The sequence below is a fragment of the Solea solea genome, chromosome 10, assembly GCF_958295425.1.
Source record: "Solea solea chromosome 10, fSolSol10.1, whole genome shotgun sequence".
NCBI lineage: Eukaryota > Metazoa > Chordata > Actinopteri > Pleuronectiformes > Soleidae > Solea > Solea solea.
In genome coordinates this window covers 25929796-25954795 of record NC_081143.1, presented here as the reverse complement: position 1 = coordinate 25954795, position 25000 = coordinate 25929796, and the positions used below count along the sequence as shown (strand labels likewise).

Genomic DNA, 25000 nt, shown 5'->3' with positions numbered 1-25000 from the left:
AAAAACACCACAGTATGAGACTCATTTGCCGTCCAATTACATACAATTTGGAAAAGCATAGTTTTCCACATTGTTTTACATTGAAGTTGATTTTAAATATTAATTCAAAGCAGGGTTTCACTTTGTTCCATTGTTTCTTTGTGGCTAATGGGGCTAATCACTGACATCACCATTTTTATGTTAATTTTAATATGGGCTAATGAATCCAAAGAACGTCTATGTTGCCTGTGTGTCTACTCTGGAAGCTTTTATGGAGTTCAAGACAATATGCTGATTCTGGATCACACTTAAATAGCGGTGATACTGACTGCAGTGGTCAACAATGAATGGAAGATATAATCTGTATATGAGAGAGTGATGCAGTTTGTTTATGACGTCACAGGTTGACAGGTTTCTTGTGTGGGTTAAATTCAGGGGGTTTCTGTGGTTTCTTTGTAAGAGGTTGTTGAGGGTTTAAAACAAACAGTTGGGAAATGCCGTATTGTTGCCCCAGTTTTTTGTTTTGTCAAGGCCTCTATAGAGTGAAGTAAAATAAAGCCTCTAAAGCCTTAAAAATCACTAATAACTTCACAGAAAAGGTTAATTCAGTCCTGACATCAAGAAAACTTAAATCCAAAAGTTTAAAAAGCACACACAAGGGTGTAAATATATACATATATATATAAAAAAGGTACAGTTAAAGTGGTAAAAATTGCAAATTTTTGTCTTTTTATGCAACTACATGAATGTATGCAAGCTAACTTCTTTTTACACCCAGTGGAGTTGTCCCTAATGGGAATTAAAGAGAAAACAGTTTCCAGGCACTTCTGCATTGACCTCACTCTCAGTTATTAATGTAAGTTTAATTTCTGTCATATCTGGGAACACAGCCTATAAAGACTATGTCTGCGCAATATATTAGAGGTGTGAGGAATGTCGGCACGTCTCTGTAAATTGGACCAGTCTAACTCTGGCTGTTTTAGGTGAGATGATGGAGCAGGTAAGATATGAGGTTAGCTGAGCATGACCATTTTATATAAGACTCCACTTCTGCTGGGGGGCAGCCACTCTGACTGCTAGTCTCATTTTGACAGCATGAGATGAAAAACATTTAATTAATCCCACAGTGAGCTCATGACTCTCCCGCACAGCAACCATAAACTAATGATTATAGTTTTTTTTTTTTTTTAAAAGAAAAGGAGAATAAATGTTAGGAAGAACCACAGAGGTAATGACTTCAGCCATATTAAAGCTGAAATGAGCCCACAGTGACTGCTGATGTAGTGTAATATTCATTTCCGCTATTATGTGTTGATGAAGTTGGCCGATGGTGCAAACAGCGCATGTTATCAGGCTGAAAGAGGATAACGAGTAAGAAGTTTGATAACTGGCTGCACAACCACTTTATTAGATGCATGGGTAATAATAATAAAGTGGTATTAATGTGTTCAGAGATGGTCTTCTTCATACCTTGGTTGTAACCAGTCATTCTCCCCTCTCATTTTCAAGTGTGCTGTAACCATTTATCACCAATAGGGTTGGGAATCTTTGTTTTTTTCCCCAATAGTGGTGATAAATCCATACTTTTATCTGTAGATTTCAGTCTCCTGGTGGACCCCACCACTGATTGAGAGGGTACTACTTATTTTGGTGGACCGAAGAAGCTCTTAGTCCTCGTCCTCAAGGGCTGACTCCTTGAACTGCTTCTTCTTTGGAGATGGACAGAGCTAGGAGAGACATTTGTAAGAACACCATTGATAAACTTACATTTTGCTCTGCTTTCTCATCAGGGTAATTGACAAACCTTGATATATTGCCTTAATGGAGCATATTTTATTGTATGACATGCAATCAGCACATCAACACATTTTCACAATGACTTTCACACACAAGCTGCACTAAATAGTAAATGAATGCAGCCTCTTGACCACAAACTTGTTAACAGCCCTGTGGATTTCCACCTTCAAATTAGACTTCTTTGCCAAAGCGAATGTGGTTTCTGTTGTAACCATAGCCACGGCACATCCCTCTGCTTTCAAATGCATCCTGCGCTTTGTTTGGTGCTTCATTAAATTTGATGTATTCCCCCCTCTTAACACACAAACAGATTTCAAACGTGTGCTGCAAGTCCCAGTGTCAGAGTCCTGTCACATGAGACAGCCTCACTTTTGACCGTTTGCCTTTGGGCATCTTGCGGTCAGGTCTGTCATCTTAGATCTCAGGTAGCTATGAGTTAAACCGCTAAGCTGCTGCTGCTGCTGCTGCTGCCACCATGTGGGAGAGTCTTGTTGATCATGGCTCCTGCATCTTTGCAGTGAAGTTACCATCATGTCATGTAGGGACTGCTACCCAATTAGTTTTTTTGTACTCAACCCTTATCACAAGTAGGATGCAGTAGGGGTGCAATGGATCAAAAAACTCACGGATTGGATCGTTCCGCGGATCAGAGTCACGGATCGGATAATTTTTCGGATCAGCAAAAACAGTCTGGCACAATCTTTTCGCTGAAGTGGGTGCGCGGCGGCGAACCGTCGCAACGTGGCTCAAGCACTTTCAGCATGTGTTTAAAGCCCTCGTTTTGCACAACCCAATATGGCCTCATGTCTACACCTATAAACACACCGATAGCATTTGTGATGGCTTTAGCCCCGGTCTGATTTTGCAACAAGGGGCTGCTTAAATGCCGTGGTGATAAGCGGTTGTTGAGCGTTTTCACTCCTCTCAGTGAAACACCGGGGTGATGTCGCTTCAAATGCGTAGCCATGCTTGATGTGTTTCCACTGTCATATGGCTTTCTTGTGCCACAGTGCCTACACACCGTCACGGTTTTATCCACTAACCTCTTTCCTTCGTCATTATATTTGACAGGGAAGCCAAAATGCTCCCATACAGGGGTTTAAATGACGCGGGGCGTTCAAGCTCCTCCGTTCCTCCGCTCGCCATGACGCACCTGTCGCACCTGCCGCACGCCGCTGTGTGTGCGCACAACTTTTTTTTTTTCATAAATCAATCCGCGGATCAGATATCATCAATGATGATCCTTTGCACCACTAGGATGCAGGTAGTTCACCTGTCGGAGCAGGAGAGGCAGAAGCAGTCATGCCATTTTTTTCTGGTTTCCTGGTTTGAACTGTTGGCAACACTGCCCCCTAAGGACAACAGTGGTAATGTTCTGTTTAATTGGCTTTGTCCATATTTGTAGGCTTTTGGAAGATGTGCGGATAAATGGACACATTTTGATTTAGGCATCACATTTTAAACATAAGATAGCAAAAGCCTGCTTTGGTGACACCTGTCAGGGGCAAAATGTATTAATTCATGATACCCATTATACAGAGAGCAAGATATTTCATGCCATGTCTGACTAACATGTGAAGATTGAATAAAAGAGTTACAATCTTTTATAAAGGTGGACGTCTCAGAATTATCCTGGGTAAAGTGCTGTGTAAATACAGAGATGCATCACCTCATACAATGCTACTGGAAAGCAGGTCCCTTGCTGGAAGTTACTGCACATGTTTCTGTGGACACATCGAGAAACTGTGGAGCTGCAAGCTCTCTCATAAAAGACTCATTTGGCCATTACTGCCCTCAGTGGAGAGAAGCAATAAGAAGTGTACGCATGCTAGCTGCTAACGTGCCGTAATGATTCCTGAGGCATGGTGGCACAAATATGCCTTCCTCTGGGATTGTGGAATAGGTACAATGCTTTGATACATGGATAGCACATTATTGAGTAGGGTAGCTAGTTTTAAGTCTACACCTGAGGACCTGGAAGAGCAAAAACAGAGAGGGGGGAAGACAAAGCAGCTGTGGTGGAGAGCCAATCTGACTGTAGAGTGCTTGTGCAAGTCTGTGCATGAATGGGTTTCTTTTTGTGGCTTTGTCTTCTCTTAGGAGAAGAGAACTCTGGGAATAACTTGCGTAAGATGAGGCTGGGGGTGACTGAGAGTGGATATAAACGGAGAGCAGCCAGTCTGTACAAGTGCATATAATATGTGCTCTTATGTGTGTTCGCAAAGCAGCTTATTCTCAACGGATAAGAAAACCGAGACAAGACTTAGCAGCATGTGTGTTTTTATCCTTGTGAAGTACGTTTATAGTCTCAAATCAATATGTGTATACTTATTGTGGTATTGTTAGCACATCTAGTCCAGTCCTCACAACTTACTAGGGGTTTTTGAGAGTAAAAGGAGTAGTAGTTCAGGATCTTTTGAAAGTGTTCTTGTGTTTTGACACATTGTCAACACTAACTGCTGAGTGCACTGCAAATAGTGCTAACATTTCTGTGAGCCATCCTGGGACCTGGACGTTCACACTTACTGATAACAGGGATAGAAGGAAAAGCACTCTTTTGAACCACTGAACAAGAGCCTTACCTAATTAAATCAACGCTGTCTTAAGTTTACAATATCTGTTATATAAGTCAGACAGCCTTCTCCAAATGGAAACTGAAGTGGAAACTACTCAATCTCAGAGTTTTTGAGCTGCTGCCTTGTTTGGCAAGTTTGTGTCCTTTGAGGTAGACCCAAACAAAACTCTGGAGTCATAAGAAAACATTTATCCCCTCACTGATGGAGGCAGCAGTGGATTAACAAGTCCTGTGTGTAAAGCTGGTGATTTTTCTTTTTGTTGACTTTTGTTTCAGAGAATGAGGGAGTGGTGAACAAACCTCACTTTCCATTTGGAATAGAGGCTTTCTAGTGGCAAGAAAAAGCAGTAAACATATCCTGAAGGTATTATAGATTTAAGCAGGCACAGATTTTATTAGGTGAAGCCTTTGTTAAGTGGATCAAATCAGTTGTTTCTTCGTCTCTACTGGCATGCTATCCGTGGGTCCAAGCGTCCTAATGAAGCAGGACCTCATTCCTTGCTTAAGTCAGGCTGTCCATAATGACTAGAGGTCATTTAAGTGTCCCTGACAAAGAAAGTTGCACACACTTCTTGGCTGTTTCTCTAAGCTCTCAAACTGTTTCTGACAACAACATTTTCATTCAACTCCTGGGGGGGAAAAAAAGGGACAGAATACAAAGCGGTGGAACAGTTTTGGCTGGGGGTAGATAAAAATCTGAAGTCAAGTACGTGTTTTTGTGAATAGCTAAGTGCACACGAGTCTCGCAGAAGCAGCCTAGCAGCCTTCTGTATAAATCATACATTAAACACCTCCACAATACAGCATCCCGGTTTTAAATCCAATTATCCTTTTTCAGGATGGGACGACTCGCCAGTTCGCCACAGGACTGAAATCAAAGACTCCACAGCGAGGGAGGACAAAGCAACGAGGGAGTAAAGAAATACAAAGACGGGCGAGAAGAAGAGAAAGGTGGCAAAGGGACAGAAGGGAGTATCTAACAAAGAAGACAATGTGTGAGTTAAATGTTAATTAACCTGTGACAAAAAAAAGCAGCACACAGGGCACAGCATTATGAAAGGACGCATGAAAAGAAGGGGAAGTATTCTGGAAGCGGGGAAAATGACCGAGTGCAATCACAACAAATACATGAAGGCATTGAGGAAGTGAAGGAAACAGTGGAGCTTAAGGATTAACCTATTAATGCAACACATTTGTCATAACATAAGCCTCTTAGGAGGACCTTTCCATAACAGGAGGTGGTTAGAATGTCAATTTAGGCCTTTTATCTGCTAATTATGCTCTGTCTCTTGGGTAATGGCTTATTTTGCATACACATGGATAAGGAGTTTTTTTTAAGTGGAAAAACTACAGAGGTAGAGGACACACAAGTGATGGATTTGAGACTCCAATTGGTAACAAAGAAAAATGTGGAACTATGTCTTTATGCTGGAGCCTTCAGAATACATTTGCCTTGAAGAATGTCATGAGCTCAAATTGAAGTAAATTCAAGCACAAGACAAATAACAGTTTTACTTTTCTGCCATTAAAGCAGATGTGCCCCTTGAAATTTGCATTGCAGACAGATGACAAGAATAATAAAAGTTGGGGAGTGCGGCAGTTCCCTGAACTCAATTCAAAATGGCTGACATGACGTTGGGTGAAGTTTGTGTCCGTAGACATGTTCAGGGTCGGTCTCTCGAGTCAGGTATGACGCTTTGAGGCGATTGGTCAATGTATGGAGAAAGTTATAGGGCATTTCCTGTTTCATGGCGAATGGTTGAAATTCGCCAAACTACCGATGGTTGTCGTGGCCACGTCCTTTTGAATCCGCAAAACCTTTTGATAACATTTTGCCTTTGATGTGTCCAGTACAAGTTGTCGCATTTTTTGCTACGATTTTTATCAGGACTCAATTGAATGATGTGTTGGCCAATAAAAACTGGTTGATGTGAGCCTTTTAGTGAGTAAGAACATTATTTTAGGGTTGAAATACTGAACAAAGAATGAAGCTTTTGGGAACTTTCATTCTTTATTTCTTAAATCAAATTCTGTACGATAAACACGCTCGGACGAGTTGGTTCATTTACGAAGCGTGCAAAACGCCAAGGTGGACGCCAAATTGAAAATGGCCGACTTCCTGTTGCGTTGAGGCTGTGGTCCCAGTGGACTTTTTTGTTCATCTTGGGCTATAACCCAAGAAATATTAGTTAGGGACCTATGCCAATATTGCATTTTCGCCAGACCTGACCTGCATGCCAAGTTTCCGGAGTAATTATGCACGGGAACCCCCTCAAAAATGACCGGAAAGCCACAGATATAATAATATTAATTTGAAGGATAACAATAGGTTCCCCGCCATCCCGGCCCCTGCCATTCGTGGCTAGGGCCCTAATAATAATTATGTAATCACAATGAAATATTTGTAGGCTTACTATACTTCACTTGAATGAGGAAAATGAGTCTGAGCAGGTGGAATATATTGAAGGTCTTGCTGTGTGTTTGCTCTTTTTGTTTACACTACACTACATTTTCTGATGCACTCCGAGTCAAGAACGCTAATGATCACTTTTGCTAAATATAACACCACATTTACATACTGTGTTAATTCTCATCTGCGATGTAGCCTGTGCATTCTGCAGCGGCCGACGCGCGAGCTTTCATGTGCGTTTGTTCTCCCCGCGGAGTCTCGTCAAACAGAACCTTCTGCTCTCCACGAGAATGAATCTATTTATGTGATTCTGGTGTTGCATTAGACAAGTCACAACACCATTAAAATGCACAAGTAGCTCAGTTAATGTTAGCATGTTTATTGTCGTTGACACCACGTCATGTATGTTATCTCATTTGTGCGATTTCTCTGTGAGGTTTGAGATCGTTATGCGTCATAAATGCAAATATAAAAGAGCCTGGAACGCTTTTATATTGATCTCACCTGTATTACATACCACATACTAACACATATTAACATACCACAATTCTATTGAAGTCAATTCACATCACAAACACAATTTGCCTTGAAGGAGTTTTACAGTGTGAACAGCAAATGACACCCTATGTCCTTAGACCTTCGCTCTCCCTTGTACAGAGGAAAATGTGACAAACCTCAGGAAGAGCCACAGAGGAGGAGAGATCCCTGTCACATGTACAGAAACAGAAAGTTCAGCAGATTACAGACAAAACATCATATTTACAAAGAGAGGTGCCGCCAATTTTCCCAAAACAGCATGAATTGCTGGAGCACTCTCATTGCTTCTTGGCAAAGATTCTTCCAAGTTTCTTCCCAGTCTGGGATTCTAATAAATGTACAAGCACATAACTATTACAATTATTATTATTATTTGGAAGGTTTTTATCAGGACGCAATTGAATGATGTGTTGGCCAATAAAAAACTTTCAGTGAGTAACTACATTATTTTAGGGTTGAAATACTGAAAAAAGAATGAAGCTTTTGGGAACTTTCATTGTTTACTTTCTTAAATCAAATTCTATATATTTGTGTTTCTTTTCATTTAAAGGTCCAGTGTATCATTATTTAGATGACATCATTTTCATTTGGCAGAAATTGAAGGTAAAATAATATGAATAATACGCTACATCAAATAAGTATTATTAAATTAGAATTTGTTTTATTTGCACACACACCATTAGTGATCTCAGCATTTTTTTACACATCAGTAGTAAACACACACAAACCTGGGCAGAAGAGCAGTGGGCAGTTGGGTACCTTTGCTCCGAGGCACCCCAAAAATTTAACTGCCCCCATCTTTGAACCGTGACCCTCCGGTTACAAACCCAACTTCCTTCCGCATATTCATGTGCCAATAAATACCACTTTATTGGCCAACAATATATGGTGAAATTCCGTAAATTATATTTGTGTTTTCCTTTCTATTTCATATACGTTTATGGCAAAATTATAAAGTATCAATCCTATATTTACCTCCTGACAGGGTTTGATAAGGACTTGCTGGAATAAATGTGAATCAGTTGATTTACTAGTATTGTACATTCTTTTTCACTCTGTAATATCTTTGTGTCTCCAGACAGAAAACAGGGAGATATACAGAGAGGATGACATGCGACAAGGATCCTCAGCCAAATGGAAACTTCACCCAAATAAATTCCATTCATTCAATGAAGACTCTGTTAACGAGACAGAATTACACACGTGTCGTCTCTGCCGTCGTTGAAATAAATGGAGCTATCTCTTTTCAGTGATATCCAGGTCACTGATGCTCATACATTTGCATTAAAAATGCTCTCGATAACATTGTCTTCAGTGTTATGACTAGTTTTTTTTTATCTCCACAACCGTGTTTACAGTGCAATGAGTTCCACAGTGTGTAAATCATCATTAATATCACAGTATTTGTTCACTGATATGTCATGCAGAGCAAGACTGAATGATGATCCACAGCTGTTAGTTTTTATCACATGATGCACAACTAAAGGATACTGTGCAGACGTGACAGATGGAAACTGTCGAGCTGAAGTTAGAAAGGTTTTCTCGGGCAAGACGTATTACACAAAATGGTACGTAAACGTTTTGGTTTCTTTATAGCTTATGTTTCCATCTCTCTTTTGGCCTGAGAACCAACACACACATTACCCACAATAAAAAATAAATATATGTATAGCGTTTTCTCCTCAAGTGTGACAACATATTTTATTTATTTATTTAGTCTTAGGGTAGTTCTGACCACATTGTCATCATATTATTGTTATTTTTGATCAGGATATATAATTTGATTCACATAAAACCAATTTCCAAAACAGCCTTCCTCTACCTGCGGAACATAGTGAAAATTAGAAACAGTTTGATGCTGGAAAAACAAGTTTTTCTCTTCACCCCAACCCGTCTAGGCAGATGGCCGCACGTCTTTGTGGTTGTGTCAGAGATTTCTTCCTGTTAAAGTGGAGAGTTTCTTTCTCTCCACCGATGCCTAGTGTTTGCTCATTGTGTGAACTGTTTGGTTTATTTTCTATTTATAACATTGCAAAAGCTTTCTGCCTTACTATGTACATAATAATAATAAGAGATAATGTATACTTTATTGATCAATAACTATCCATAATGAAAAAGAGATCGTATTTGTTGTTCCACTACAAATAATCTTTTACGTTGCTGAGCTGCTACTCCAGCACCAGAAAAGAGAAACCTATATACATGGGAAATCATATCAACATTGGCAAAGATTTGACAGATGGCTCGGGAGACTTCCTCGATTAATCTGTCGTACGAGTGCGTCCGTCTGTGCTCATCCGATGAGAAGAGCTCAGGACAGAGAGCCACTATCCCGTAACCTGTCAATCAAATCAATTTGATTAAATTTCATATTCCAGCAAAAGGTATTGGTAGAGCTGTGGTAGCTAATGGAAGCCATGCTAGTCAAATCAATATACATGATATTATATCCCAGGCAACATGTCTCTCTCAAAAATTGAATTAACAAACAAAATGCTTAATCTCTGCTCTGCTCTGATGACTTGAAACTGGCACTGTTCAAGTATTTCTGCTATAAACAAACTGAGTGGCGTGACAGTCAGAGCTCCAAACACTTATGATGCAATTTTCGATATTCAAGTAATTTAAGTATTACATATATTTATTGACAAAATCTGGAATTAATAAGTGTCATCAAATTATTTATCATGTCTAGTTTCAGCACGATACATTCTAACAAGCCAACAGTGAAGTGGGTTACACATGAATCCAGATAAACAAAGCCACACTTCCCCTCTCTTCACTTCATACAGGTCCAGCAATCTGTCTTTTTGTTGTTGTTGTTAATCCATCTTCCACTCTCTTTCTGTCAACTCCGTTGCTTTCATTTTGGCTCATTCTTGTCCCTCTTCTAATTTCCATTTTTTTTGTTTTGTTTTGTTTGACCCGCTGAGATTCTGTTACATAGATTCAAACAGACATTCTGACCCAAACATATGCAGGCTACTCATCTACAATGGTAACGTGAGCTGCAAGGAAATTAAGTGTGATACCTAATCACTCACACCTGGAACAATTTCCCTCCGTCATGAACTAAATCCCTTTTGCTGCATACTTGCAGGCTGTGTAATGTAAAACTCAGTTCAGGTTCATTATTTTCACATTAGGTATGTAGATCATGGCACTTTTTCTAAGTGACAGATATGATTATGGATCTTTGCATCCAAATGTGTCTGTGTTAATGTGACTTTTTGTATAAAGAGGTCAAAAAACTGAGGTGGGCAACACATTTTTTGGCATTATTGATGGATTATTCCATAATTACCTTACAGTACAATGTAAATTTTGAATTCAATTCAATTTATTTGTATAGTGCCAAATCATAACATACATTATCCCAAGGCTCTGTACATAGTAAGGCAAAAACCTTTACAATTTACCTCCTTCCCTCACTTTAATGCATGCCTTTACACCTATTGCACTTTCTTTTGACATTCAAACAATGAAAAAAACATTAACATGAGGTGCATGCTATAGCATAACATGGAGAACATAGCTTGAAGTGTTGAATGTGGTGGGAGCCGCACCAGCGCTGTCACTGTGCGGGCTGCTGTAGTGTGACAGTGATGCTATTTAACACCATCATCTGCCCTTGGGGCTAACGGTCGGTCCACATTATGGTGAAGTAGAGAGTGCAGGCATGAGTCCATATTTACACGGCAACCCTGAATTCACACTTTTGTATGCCGGTGTTAAAAATACATATTTTATGTTCCCGTCTGATGACTTTTCTGTCAGCTCTCGATAAAAAGCACATGCTAATTAATTAAAAAGCAGTGCAGTATGCAGGAGAGGATAGTAAATGTTGGTTCTTTCATGTCTAAATGGCAAGAAACTAATTTGCAGAAAGGATAAAAGGGAGGGTGGAGACTGAGGGAAGAGGGAAAGTTGGGAATTACAGGATGACAATCAAGATACTGCCATAGTCAATGTACTATGATTGTATAATGGCAAATCACATTATCTGTTTACCTGAAAAGCACAACATTTACCTTAAAAAGGATGTGCCTGATTTGGAGGAGTTTGTCTGTGTGCCATTATCTCACTGTCAACTTCCTCTACAGCCATTAAATGTTGGCTCATTCATCCCTGTGATAATTGTCATTCAATGCAGAGGCTATTTCCCATAGACTTTGCTAGTCTGGGAGCTCGAAACCTAGTGCAACAATGGGAGTATTTAGCTGTCATGTCAAAGATGTAGAGCTCCAGAGTGCGAATTTTCTGCACTCACTAATGTTGCAATCACACATAAACGTTGGTGAAACACGATAGTGAGCACGCTTGACGATTGGTGCGAGAGCTGGCTTTCAGAGGTTCTGTTATGGTTGACCACGTACCAAGAGTTGCTAATATTTCTAAAGTAATGGTGAAGTGATGTTGTTCGGTGCACTTTGTCTAACAAAAAAACACCTGCAATGGGGCGAACAGTCTTGTCCTAGAGCTCCGTTTGGATGGTACACTGAGCTAAACAAAATGTGATCTGATTGTGTTGAAATATTTATGAAATCATGCCCCACGCTACATGAATCAATGAATCCAGAAAGCAGTTTTGCAACACTTGATGACCTTTTTTTGTAAAATGATCACTGTTGCGTGACAATATATTGCTTTATTAATATTTTGTCCTACCTCTAATATGGAAAATAAGTGTTATTTTTAGTCTAAATGTATCTTTTATGAGTCACAGAGCTGCATCCAAGACCAAATGGCTGCTGACAATCTGCCATGTGCATTCTGTGGCACAGTCAAATAAAAAACACACCTGCGACTATACAGAGATCAGAGCATCTCCGGGGACTGCACACTTTGGTGTTTGATCCATAAACACAACCCGTTCGCTCAGTCTCTGTAGTGAAGTGGGTCAGTGGGGGCTGTCTCTGTTTCTGCAACACCTGGAGACTCTTCCCCATCTTTTAATTAGATGTGAGGCTTTTGAAATATTTACTTGAAGGATGTGCGGTTGTTTGGTTGTGCCTTTGGTTGTGGGTCTTGATGAGAATTCACCTGGAAGCAAATTTGGGTTGAAAAAGACGGGGTTATTACACAAATGAGTAAGCGAGAGGAGAGTCACAGAAGAATTGAATTAGTCGAGCGGTCTATGTATTTATCTATCTTTCTATCCATCTGATTGTTTGGGGTTTGACATTTTGGTCACTTTTGAGCTCCAGTATATTGCTGTATTATGGATTTAAGTAACTAAGTATCTTTTATGAGACACAGAGCTGAATCCAAGGCCAAATGGCTGCTGACAAACTGCCATGAACACTCAAATAAAAACAACACCTGCAAGTATACAGAGATCACAGCACCTCTATAGGGACTGCACACTTTGGTGTTTGGTTCATAATCATAACCAGCGCTCTAATTAAATTTTTAAACACGACCAGTTTGCTCAGTCTCTGTAGTGACGTGGGTCAGTGGGGGACTCTTCGTCATATTTTAATTAGATGCTTAAAGGATGTGCGGTTGTTTGTTTTGTGCCCTTGGTTGTGTCTTTGAAAATGTACCTGAAAGCAAATTTAAATTGAAAAAGACAGGGTTATTACCTCTCTACCTATCTATCTATCTATCTATCTATCTATCTATATAATGTAATGTAATGTAATGTAATATCTATCTATCTATCTATCTAACCTTTGCTGGATGCGCTGTCACAGTAGCAAACACACACATGATGCAAATTAATTGTTGATTACTTTTTGATTGCATTCACACCAAAGGCAAAATGAAGTTTTGCACCAGTGTGTGTGTTCATCACTTGTGTTTGCTCACATTAACTCACCTGGGGCTAATGCTGAAGCTAACAGTGTTTATAGTAAAGTGCAACCACACACATTTTCAGAACTTACTGTGTCGTCCAACTTCGTCAATCACTCTCAACCAATCCTTCTCCTTCTTAGCCCGGTTCTCACCCCTTTTTTGACTAAAATCATTGCATAATATCAAACACAATCATCATAAATAGGAAAGAATATTTTAGCATCACTGTGTGGTGGAGTGACGGTTGGCACTGTTGCCAACAAACCAAAATTGATACTTTGTATGTGGAGTTAGCATATATGGGTTCCTTCCAGGCTCTCCAGCTTCCTGCCAAAGTCCTACAAAGGCATACAGATTGGAGATTGGGTTCATTGGAGACACAATCAATCAAAATTGATTATAGATGTAAAAGACCATGCTGCTCTACTATCATCTCTAACATCTTGTACCTTCATCCTAAAGTCATTTTTCAGTGGCCTTGTATCACCTCTGGGTCATCAGTCTCGAGTCCCCCTCAGCTCCTTTTTGTGTATTTGTCAATTTTTTTGTACAGCACTATCTGTTGTATTGCACAGTGCTATACAAATAAAGTTTGATCGACTGGTTCAATTTTCACAATACTGAAGCCACCTTTGTGGCTATAGGATCAGCTTAGTCTTCATCACTCACCGATAAACACATTTTCTGGACAAATTCTATATATATATATATATATATAGTTTTTTATAATACATAGAAAAACAGTTGCATCTATTTGTCATCATTAATACAGCACAACTGACTGCCGTCCAAACTAGAATTCCGCTGCTGTCAATAGCTGTATGAGTTTATCAGCTCCATGATTTGACAGTGATTGGATCTGACGTGAGTAATCAAACATAATCTGTCTTTCTTTCGACCTCTCAGCTTTTTCCATCTCACTTAATCACGTTACTCTCGCTTCAATCTCACGCGGTTAATGCTGAAAATGCCACAGTGGACAACAGTCAACTGTGACAGAGAGCCAAGACACATGACCACGGAGTCCTCGCATATCTAGCTTTTTAGAAACAAGCAGACTCAGACTTGACCCTTGATCTCTTGATTATTACTCGTTACTATCCAATCCTGTATAGTAGGGCTGTCAGTTTTTCCAAAAAATCAAGTTAGAACAAATATGATATGACACTCTATTCCTTCAGATATTTGAATATTTCCCACATCAGCACACACACTAACCTGATGGCATTATTATTACACTTATTATTAGTTATGAGAAGTTTTGGAAGCTAACAGTCATGTTAACAGGTGAGTTTGTAGATGTGTTTGTTACTTAATAAATCATCTTTAGTGTAGAACCAGAAATGCTTCCAAACGCTGCTTTTTTAGATGCTTTGGTGACAGGAGGGCGGTGTATTCAAGTACTCTATAGCCTACATGTGAGCATCCAATGTATTTAATCATTGGTTTGTAAAATCCCATTTTGAAGCCTTGAGCTCAGTATTCTGACAGGTACTGTGTTGTTGTTTTTTTTGGAAACCAGAACCATATTTGGAAGAAGGGGTGGGTTTATCTGAGAGCACATCATTTCCAGGTCCACCTACTGTGCAAATGCACCCATGTACCTAATGGAAAGCACTAACTCACTCACATAATGTCTGTGCCTTAATGTAAAATCCTGTTTTGTTGTCTATTTAGCGCTAATTGGGATCATAATTTGCAAAATTGGACATCATGCTGAATTGAAGATGACCAGGAACTTGTGATTCAGACCATTAACTCTTCAGGAAAAAGTTTACTAATGTTATAAATCAAATAGAAAATTGCCCCCTGCAGAACATTTGAAGAGTATATGGGTTTGAGACAAATCCACAATGACTTTACTTTTCAGACCTGTAGAAGACATACATATAAGGACTATGAACACGAGAGAAAGACTTTACTAACCACTGTTTTTAGTACTTGATGAAAACTTGAATTTCTTTCAAAAGAAAGGTGTTTGTGGTCCAACTTGAAAACAACTTTGACACACGCTCACTCTGGCCTTTACATTAATTTACGTCTGCTGACGTCTGCTGGAAATGAATTGCTTAGCTTGAGACTTCAAAGGAGGTCAGATAGAGGGACAGAAACAAGGGGAAAATGCACAGAGCTCGAGGTGGAGAGGAGGGTGAGTGATGGTCAGGTGGACAAAGGCTTTATAGTCTCTTGTTTGCCATTTTCAGGACACAAGGTACAGGCCCTCTCAACCAGAGACGATAAATATGCCACCACTGACTCTGAAGCCGTTCTGTTTTATTTCAGTGAACTTAAAAGTTCATTCTTGACCTTGGAAAGAGCTGCTTGATTAAAAAATACTTACTCAAAGTCCACGTCTCTGTAGTTCTAGCAAAGTCTTATTAACTTTGCCAAACTTAAGGTGAACAAAACCCCATCAGGCTACAAACAATGGCAAAAATAAAAACAGGAGTCCTATTTGGGAATACTATGAATATGACTGTGAGAAGAAAAGGCGCCTTGTAGTGGAAGGTGATAAAATATGTGGAACATTTCTCAAGAGTCATTTTCATAAATCTGAAATGTTTGCACATGACAGCCAAAAAAATAAGGGATCGGGTTCAGTCTTCTCTGGAAGATAAAGGCCTAACTAAACATGTTTTCTTTCATTTCATATGTTAGCATGACATGTTACCATGTGTTGTTGATGATGTGACATTAAAAATCAAGTGCTTCTCTATTCTTCCTCAGGTATTTATTTTATCTGGTAAAATAGTGTTTTTTTTAGATACTTGTATTCCAGCTTATCATTATTGGATGATGAATCCGATTGTTGCTTTTCTTAGAGCTATTTTTTTTCCTTGTCCATATAATTTATGTGTCTTATTGTGTTACATTTCCAATATTTGCATCAATGTTGACTTTCCAGGTTCTGAAAAGTTTTAACATCTCGTCTTATCTTTTTTTGCTCAGGAGTTTATGGTCTCCGTCTCAAATTTCTCCAGCCAATGTCTAGTTTTTCAGAGTCAGACCATGAAGCACAGCATGTATTGGGGCATGAACATTGACAGCTAGTACCATCCGATAACGCTTCAGTAGCTGATGTCACACCATTCCATCATGCAATAGGGAGAAATAAAATAATGCCATGCAGTGCAATGGAGGATGAGGGCTCCAATCCAAGCCTGTGCACCCAGTCTTTATACAATAGAAAGAGTTGTTGGCATTTTTGACTGGTCGTGTTTATCGAATTATTGCAAGGCACAGAGACAGGTTTCAGACAACTTTACTTCTGTGCACCTATAAATACATGAAGAGAGTTTAAATGAACAAGGTAAAGTGTATCTTAAAAACTAATTGCAGACACCACATTTAACCCTTTAACACCGAACACATCACAGTTTGCATTATCACAATCACGCGGCAGTTTGTGCTATCGGAAATATTCCAACAGTTTCTGAAAGCTGGGAAGTTACACGTCAAATACCATGGCAATATGTGGTTATTATTATTTTTATATTTCAAATTTAACACGCAAAATCTAGGTGTTCATGTACAATTACAGTGTTTTTTACCAACTAAAACAACAGAAAAAATGTCATTGTAAATTGTTAATACACTATTTTAACATGCAGGGAGTTGTAAATAACTGCCAGATATTGAAAGTTATTCTGGAAAACTGGGCAAAAAGCACTCACTGGATCATTTTCTGGCCCTTTTATGATTAAAATAAGCAAGAAAGTCCAGACGGACATTTTGAGGCTTAGGTGTTAAAGGGTTAAGCATTTGTAAAAGATATCTCAAAATTCAAGACTTCAAAACACCATGTCACAATCTAATGACATCACAGTGGTTTACCACATGACTAAAAAAAAACAACACAATTAATAAAAGTAAAGGAAAACCAACTATTTACAAAAAGTCAAATCAGCAAAATCTTTTAGATTGCAACTAAATGGAAATGGAAAAACTATAATTATAAATATAAAACTGTAATAACTTTGCTGCATAACACATTATGTGGATGTTTTGTTTTAAACAAGTTTAGCTTCTTCTCTAGCTGAATTCAGCAGCAGCTGAATAGCACATCACCGCCCCCAGAAGAACATTTGCCACGAGTGGGATGTCGCTGTTACCGTATGCATCGCAATCCAAGAGCAATCTCCCTGAAATGTTCTCACCCTGCATAGATAATCGGGCCTTGATTGCGAGCGTCACAGCCTGCCACTTACCAACAGTCGCGCTAAACAAACACAAGCAATGGCACGACAAATTACCCAACGAGTGTCTGACAATGTACATTTGCTCTGGAAACAGGTGGTTTATTGTTTGTGGAGACAAAAAGCCTCAGCCTCCCTAATCACAGTCCCGGGGAGGAGTGCAGCCAGATGCAGGGCAACGACTACACATGATGTCAGAGCCTCACTTTTGTGTGATTGTGAGAGAGCGAGAGAAGAACTTAAAGGCATTCATTCATTCTGACGTGTGTTACGCAGCCGTTCTCAGCGGGCAACGTGACAAGATATCCGTTGTGGTAATCAGTTTTCAGTGTGCTAACCACGGCCCACCTTGTGGTATTCTAATACGCATTGTAGCTCAATGAACTGGTAAGTGATTCCAGAGAGAGCATGCAGGCCGACACTGGCTGCTGATTGTTGTTAAGCTGTTTGTGGTGAATGGAGGTGGGACATTTCTAGACAAATGACGGGGAGAAGCTGTTTGGGGAGGACAGCAGGTGTTAAAGCGTGGAAGAATCAGAAGCCGGCATCAAGAGTTGACGGCAAGGCGGGTGTGTGTTTGCTCTGTTCATATATCATTCACACGCATCGATATTGTGTGTTTGCTGGCCAGTGTGTACACATGAATGCATGCTGTGATTGTGATTGTGGTTTTAAGAAAAATAGTGTCTCCGCTGGTCATCGCATTCAGGTCATGGTGGGAAATCCCAGATTTATGTTGTTTTGTATAATTTATTTGTGTTGTGTCATTCGGCTTTGTTACTATACCCTACGGAGTGGGAGTGAAGTGTTGTTTTTGGTGGCTCTGTGTGTCTGTCTGTTCTTCTGCACTTGCACTCGCCAACATGACCAACAGAGGCCGCCAGAGGCTTGTTGTGTGAATGGGGTGAAGTCTGCCATCTCTGATTGCCTGATTGAGTCACCTTTTTCAGTTTGTTGTTGTGTATTCTTTTTGATTCACAATATTTGCCACTAATGCACATGTGTGTGCAAAGAATATACTTTTTTGTACAGTCATATGCACTCCGTATACACTGACAGCGCTTTGCATCACGCGCGTCTGCTCAACATCATAGCCCATGATTCCCGAAAATATACTACGTCGACTAGTGATATAAGCACAAGAACTGTTCTTAACTGAATATTTAGATTAGTTGGCTACGTGCATGTCCTCGCACAGAGCGAGACTGAACATAGGAGCTCAGCTTCGCGGCTGAGACACAAATAGACTGCTGCCGTTGTTGCGGGCGGTTGCACCTGCAGTTATAAAACAAATCAACGATTATTAGACTAAAACATGAAAAAGGCCACTGACTGTAGCCTCAAATAAAATAATAATAATAAAACCACCGGACGTTGAAGAACATGGACGTTCTTTAATCTCTCTGTCTCTAGTGGGTTGGGCTAATCCAAAATAGTGAAAACAAAGGGGGGTGTTCTCTGAAGACACGCCGTTACATGTGAAACAGGAGTGCTCTGAAAACACCCCCATTAGCACTTGTTGCTTTCCACCTGATGAAATTAACCATAGACTGTATGAAATTAACAAGGCAAGAAAATCGACCTATCAGAATTTCGGTCGAGCCAGAACGTATCTAGGAGTTTACAGCCCTAATCAATCCACTTTTTATGACCATGGTTACATATGTATTGAAAGTATCCCAGTACAGGGAACACTGGCACAACACTTCTTTTCTTATTTAGCAAATGTCCTTATGGTGTGACTTATTAAGTTATTTTGTTACTGATTTCATAATGATAGGTTTCTTGCTTTTTCTCAATAGACATAACATTCCCACTCTCTCTATATAAAACATTCTTGATTACGTTTTCACCTGTTGTTTTAAAGCCCATAATACTATTGCAGTCTTGTGCGGCTTACTATAATAGTTAAATTGGGTCATTACATCATTGTTAATGAACCAGATAAACTTGACATGACTGATTTGTATTAAACTTTAAGCCTGATAAATGTGTGAAGAAGAAGAAGAAAAACAACAACAACTGTGAAATAAACCACTTTAATTAGGGTTTAGGAAAGATTGTGCCTTTGGCTCAGTATTGCAAAAGTAAATCCAGTATTGACTTTTTAAATATTTAACCAAGAGCGGTAATTTTCATTTACCTTGATCAAAAACTAAAGCATAACTTTAGATAAGTAAGTCGTACTATAGTTTGTTGTCATAGTAACAGTTTCCAGTCATAGAAACAGTTACAATTCTTTGAGACAGAGCAACAATTAGCCATTTGCAGGGCATAACAAAAGACTTCACTAGATAAATGAAGGTTGTTTACAGATGTGTCCATTCTTCCTTTTTGTGGTGTTAGTTCAGTTAATTACACAGCAAAGGAGCTTCATTGCTCATAAAACTCAACATAAATAAATCTATTATAGAGTTAGTGACATTTCCAATTCTCGTCTTTGCTCGGCGGCACAACGGGCGCTTTGTCGAACGATAACACGAATGTGATAAAATGTCAGATCTCGTGAAGCCGGCGTGCAGCCAGCACGGTTGTGTTTGCGTTAGCGCCGAGACGTGACGTGCCCCAGTGATTTCCATTTAAATTTCCCTTTGGTCCTCTCTCACCGTGGCTTCTCTAACTGCCACTGCTGTCCCTGACGGCTCGCCTCAGCGGGGAGGTCAGTGCTGTTTTAATAGCTTCTCACAAAGTCGGCTCAATGACTGTAGGTGCTGCCACGGTGTTTACCACAAGCAGACTGCCGTCCCAATCACACGTCTAGTAGATTGTCAAAGTTTAGGTTTGTAAAGCTACTGTCAGTGAAAACATCTGTGTAAAAACTGTATTGAGAAGCTCTATGTTCAGCCCAATATCATTGATGTAGAGCTTTGCAAACTTTGCGGCTCCTAAAACTTCAGAATTAGCAGGAATTTGGCTTGACAGATTTTCCCCAATTACCAATTGGGGAAATATCAATGATTGATAATTGATATTTGCCTGTTAGATTTCATGAGATAGAAAGGAACAGAGAAAACTGGTCCAGGAAGACAATTGGTATCAGTCATTAAAAAACCCAAACATTTACATAATTTTTAAATCATGTTTTCCCACAAAACAAATATAAGGTTTGTGATGAATGTGCTAAATCGAAGAGTTTAGCCCAGGCTGAGGCCCTCCTATGATACTCCCATGGCCCACTTTCCAGTCTCCTGCAACATTTCACCGAAACAGGAGCCAGAACTACACAAAGAGGGAGTTTGGAATGTAACAACAGATGGGATATTTAGCCAAAGTCATGCAAAAGATATGGCAACAGCTGTAGTGCAATATATTAGCTTTACATTTAACATAAACAGGAGCCAAAACTTGTGGACATGGAAGACATAGGAGTCTACACTCCAAGTCACTACCACTAGATGGCGCTGGAAAGCACTAGCATCAGTGACATTGCAAAGTAACACGTGCAAAATTCACAACTTGAAACTCTGTGTACGTGACACCTAGAAATCAAAGGTTTAATTAGCCACATTAGCTCACAATCACATCACTGCTCATGAGCGCCACATCAGTGTTTGCAGCAATTGAAATTTCACATGTATGTGCACTTCCTTATAGGTCATCACCCTCGAGCCCAAACAAAAAACTACACATCAGTCAAATCAAACTCTAATAGCACACATCCTTCCTCAGTCTGTCTGATCCCATCACTCCCTATGATTGTCTCCCACGTCCTGTTACCTACCTGCGGACCCTCCCCTGATTTACTGTTTTCTTTTATCGTGCACCCTCTGATCTTTTCCCCCCTCCCAGGCTGCAGCAGTCCTGTGATTCACTGGACGTTGGACATGCTTGATGTTGAATCAGCCACATTACCATGTGCTCACACCCCCTTTTGTTCGGTGCTATTTCCTCCCTCGCCGTATCTCCCCTCCTGGCCCTCCTCACCTCACATTTCCTCTCCCCCTGTTCCACCCTTCCCCCCTGCCCCGGAGACCCCATAGCTGTGAGGAGCTGTTTGTGTTTGTCATATCCATTAAGAAGAAGTCAAGGCGGAGTACAGTGCGTGTGTGTGTGTGTGTGTGTGTGTGTGTGGGAGAGAGAGGGAGGGAGGGTGGGTGTGTGGGGGGGAGGCTGACCTAACGTTTGACCCATTTTGCCCTGCCCGTCACTGGGCGGCCGCTGCAGAGCCTCCGAGGAGGTTCTGGGTGTCTGGCTGAGTCCTTGCGGTTTAAGTCTGCCTAGACAGTAATTGGCTGGCTCAGAGCTCCACGATGGGGCTCTCTCCTGACAGCTGGTGGGTGGATGCTGCACACCAATTAGAAAAACAGAGAAGGAGAGAGAGAGGGGGGAGAAAGAGAGAAGGGAGAGAGATGTTGGGATGTACTCTGTCGCTGTGATTACATGAGAAAAGTGAGAGTTGCTGAAATAGTGAAGAGACAAGAGAGAACACTTTGTGATTTTACCCTTCAAAATCCATACTGCCATAAGTGAGTAAGTGACAAACACAGTGAGACAAGTGCACGCACACACACACACACACACAAACACATCACAGCAGTTCATCTCTCTCTGTATTTCCTCGCCAAGGACCGACCTCGTCTTCGAAACACACACATGCTGTACAGTCAGTGGAGCCGATAACGTCGACTTCAGAACGTGGAGTGTCACAATCAATACTGCGTCTGAATATTAAAACGTCTCTCAGCTGACGACCACTGGCAATTAAGATGACGCTGGCAGTGGTGACATACTCAGGCTGCTACAGCAGAAATTAATACAGCCAGTCTACTGCTGCTGCTGCTGCTGCTGCAGGATAAAAGGCTGACCCTTTTTCTTAATTTTTTTTTAAATACAACCTCAAAAGTAGAAGGTAACCGCTTCATCTGGGTCTGGCTTGTCATGCCCTTTATTTCCTTTTCCCACATGCGTCTGAGACAATTGCTGCTGCTACTACTCTAGTATTTAACAGTATTTTCTTTGTTAAATCATGGTTTGAATGCTTTTCATCATTAATCACTCTCCAAGTTGTTAGTTTGAAGCCGTGTCTTCGTGTCTTTTGGCCTCTATGCCGTCTTTCCATCTATGGATGTGGGATTTTTTAATGTAAGATTTTTGTATATCTTTGTATATGTTGTGTTTTGCTCTTTTGCTCTACACAATTTACTATTAGTTTGTCCTTACACATGAAAATGAATCTGAATATGTATTAAATGAAAAAATAAAAAATGACGACATCGGATACTATGACTCACAAAGTCATAGTATCCGATGTTTGTGTGTCTAATATGAACTAAACCTAAAAGGCAAAAGCTGCAAAACTGCCAGCAAAACAATGGGACGCAATAAAAGAATATAAGAAAAAAAATAATATCAGAGAGTAGAAACATTATTACAAGGCCACATAGAACAGACTGCTGCAGGAGGAAAAGAAGAGAGAGACAGAGAGAGAGTCATGGCTCCTGCTTCCTCTTTATTAGTGTCCTCTCCATCAAATCTGACATGATACACCTGAGGAATAAAGTCAGGACCTTCTGTGTCAAGGATCATTTAGCATCTAAACCAGCAGGAGCCAGAGAGTGTAACATGCAGTTAAAGTCAAAAGTGTCTCTCGTTTTTTTCTTCTTGCTTTTGCCAGCATTTAAAAATATTCAATCGGAAAAAAGGAGTAACCCACCGCCACATCTTTTAGCTGTGTTTATTATAAGCGTGCATCCAGAATATAAATAAGCACAGTGACAGGAAACAAGAGCGTACAACACAGAAACTGAGAGGTGAAAAAAAACATTGTGGAGCCTCAGGCTGTTATTACGAGCATATAAATTGTGATTGAGCAAAGATACGAAGGTTGCAACGTCTTCACGAGATGTTTGCCCTGTGCATCGATTGCTCTGCTACTAATGGCGCGTTCCATTTGGTGTCAGAACTCGGATTTCCAACCTGGAAACTCGACGGAGGATGCCAAAATGTCTGCTGAATTTGTTTCACAGTGAATCAGTCATTAACATAGTACTGTTTAATTTTGACCCATATGGCGTGTTTCCACCGGCTCGACTCGACTCAGTTAAGTTACACTTCCACTAGTCAGAGTGTCGTCATAGGAAGAGACGTCCCACAAGAATAAAGCCGAACGATTCCGAACTGTAGATCAGTTAAAAAGACTTAACCATCCTTAAAACCTGGGTTATTCTCCAACAATTACCAGGGAAATGTCTAAAATCTCAATATTTAACAGAGGAGTCTGGTGTATTTAGCGTCAGCACTGCTGATCGCGACCGACGAGCCACATCACAAACCCTGCCACTGTATTTCAGTCCAGCGACTGTGTCATGGAGGAAGTACTGAACAAATATTTTGAAATAACTGATTCTACTGATTCAGTTGCACTTAAAACAACTGCTTTACAAGTCACTAGTCTCTGGTTTGTGTGTGTGTCGCATGCAGCCGTGCATTGATGACTCCGCCCACGTTGAGTAGGTACTTTTGTAGTGGAAACGCAACCTAAGGCGAGCTGGCACCATAGTGGAAAAGGGCCAGTAGACATTGTGCTACGCTAATAGACTACACTAATAGATAGATATATACAGTATGTATGTATGTATGTTTCATTTTAGACGGTTAAAATCAAAGTTTGTCCCAATTAAACGTAAGACACTAAAGGTAGTGTTAATCTCTTTTTACCTTCTGCCGTGCAGGAAGACACAAGCAGTTGATCTAAATGTATTCATGCAGGACTTGGTGGGGGGGGGAACTTAATTGGCAGCAATGTCAGTCAAGTAAAAGTAAGTTCTCGCAGCAGCATAATTTTCAGATCCTAATGCACTCTCACGTTGTGATTACAACGTGGGTGATTTATGTAGAGTTGTCAGATACGCTGTGTGTATTCTCACAGAATCTTGGTTTAGAACATGTATTTATCTTTGACTTTATTATGCAGTATTGGTACAGTCACAGGTTGAGTGGACAGAGGGTCCGTATACCTGTGACTGCTCCAGAATCAGATACTGGATACACTACTGTACTACAGTTCTTTATATAGTGCCTCTTCAGCTGTTTACTGCTGTTCAGACTAAAGCAGTTCACTACTTTAGGCTTTAAAACAATGTCTTCTTGCATCTATTTGTGTAAATGGCTGCTACTGATGGAAAGTAAAAAGCAACAAAAGCAAAAATAATAAAGTATGTTTACTTTTCCTCACGACGACACACTGGGAAGCGCAGTGACAACACACACATTCGCAAAAGCATAGTGCGAGTTCTTCAGCACATTGTAAAATCTGTCACTGAGGACCCAGTCGATACTTCAAAGTGTGAAGACACGTCGCCTGCTACACACACACACACAGTCTCTCTCTCTCTGTGAGGTTCTTCCCTGCAGAGACACTGTTTTCTGGCACCGAGGTCCTGAGCTGCATTTTAAGGCAGAGAAACGGTGCAAATGAACTACACACACGTACAAAATCAAATACAGTCATACATAATTGATTATTTTTGCCTCTTGATGTAGATCACAGTTTTTGTTCCTACAAGCAAAGAACATCTGTTAATTTAAGGTAATGGGTTCAATTTAATTCTACATTTAAAGGTCAATTATGTGACATTCAGGAAGATAATATTTCCTATATAGTAGTGATGTCACGCTCCTTCTCTGTGTCTTTTTATGAAGCCTCTATTTCATTAGCTGGTCTGACTGTTGTTTTTGAGGACCCAATGGAACTGCTAAGACAGGGGT

The 25000-nt window shown here is 40.2% G+C and overlaps 1 long non-coding RNA gene across 1 annotated transcript in view; it reads left to right on the top strand.

Annotated features, from left to right (window-relative positions):
- LOC131466377 (uncharacterized) overlaps positions 1-25000 on the top strand; it is an 89542-nt gene that overhangs the window by 25818 nt on the left and 38724 nt on the right. Inside the window, exon 2 of the long non-coding RNA XR_009241418.1 lies at positions 5190-5346. This is a non-coding gene — a long non-coding RNA (uncharacterized LOC131466377). The remainder of the gene's footprint in view (positions 1-5189; positions 5347-25000) is intronic.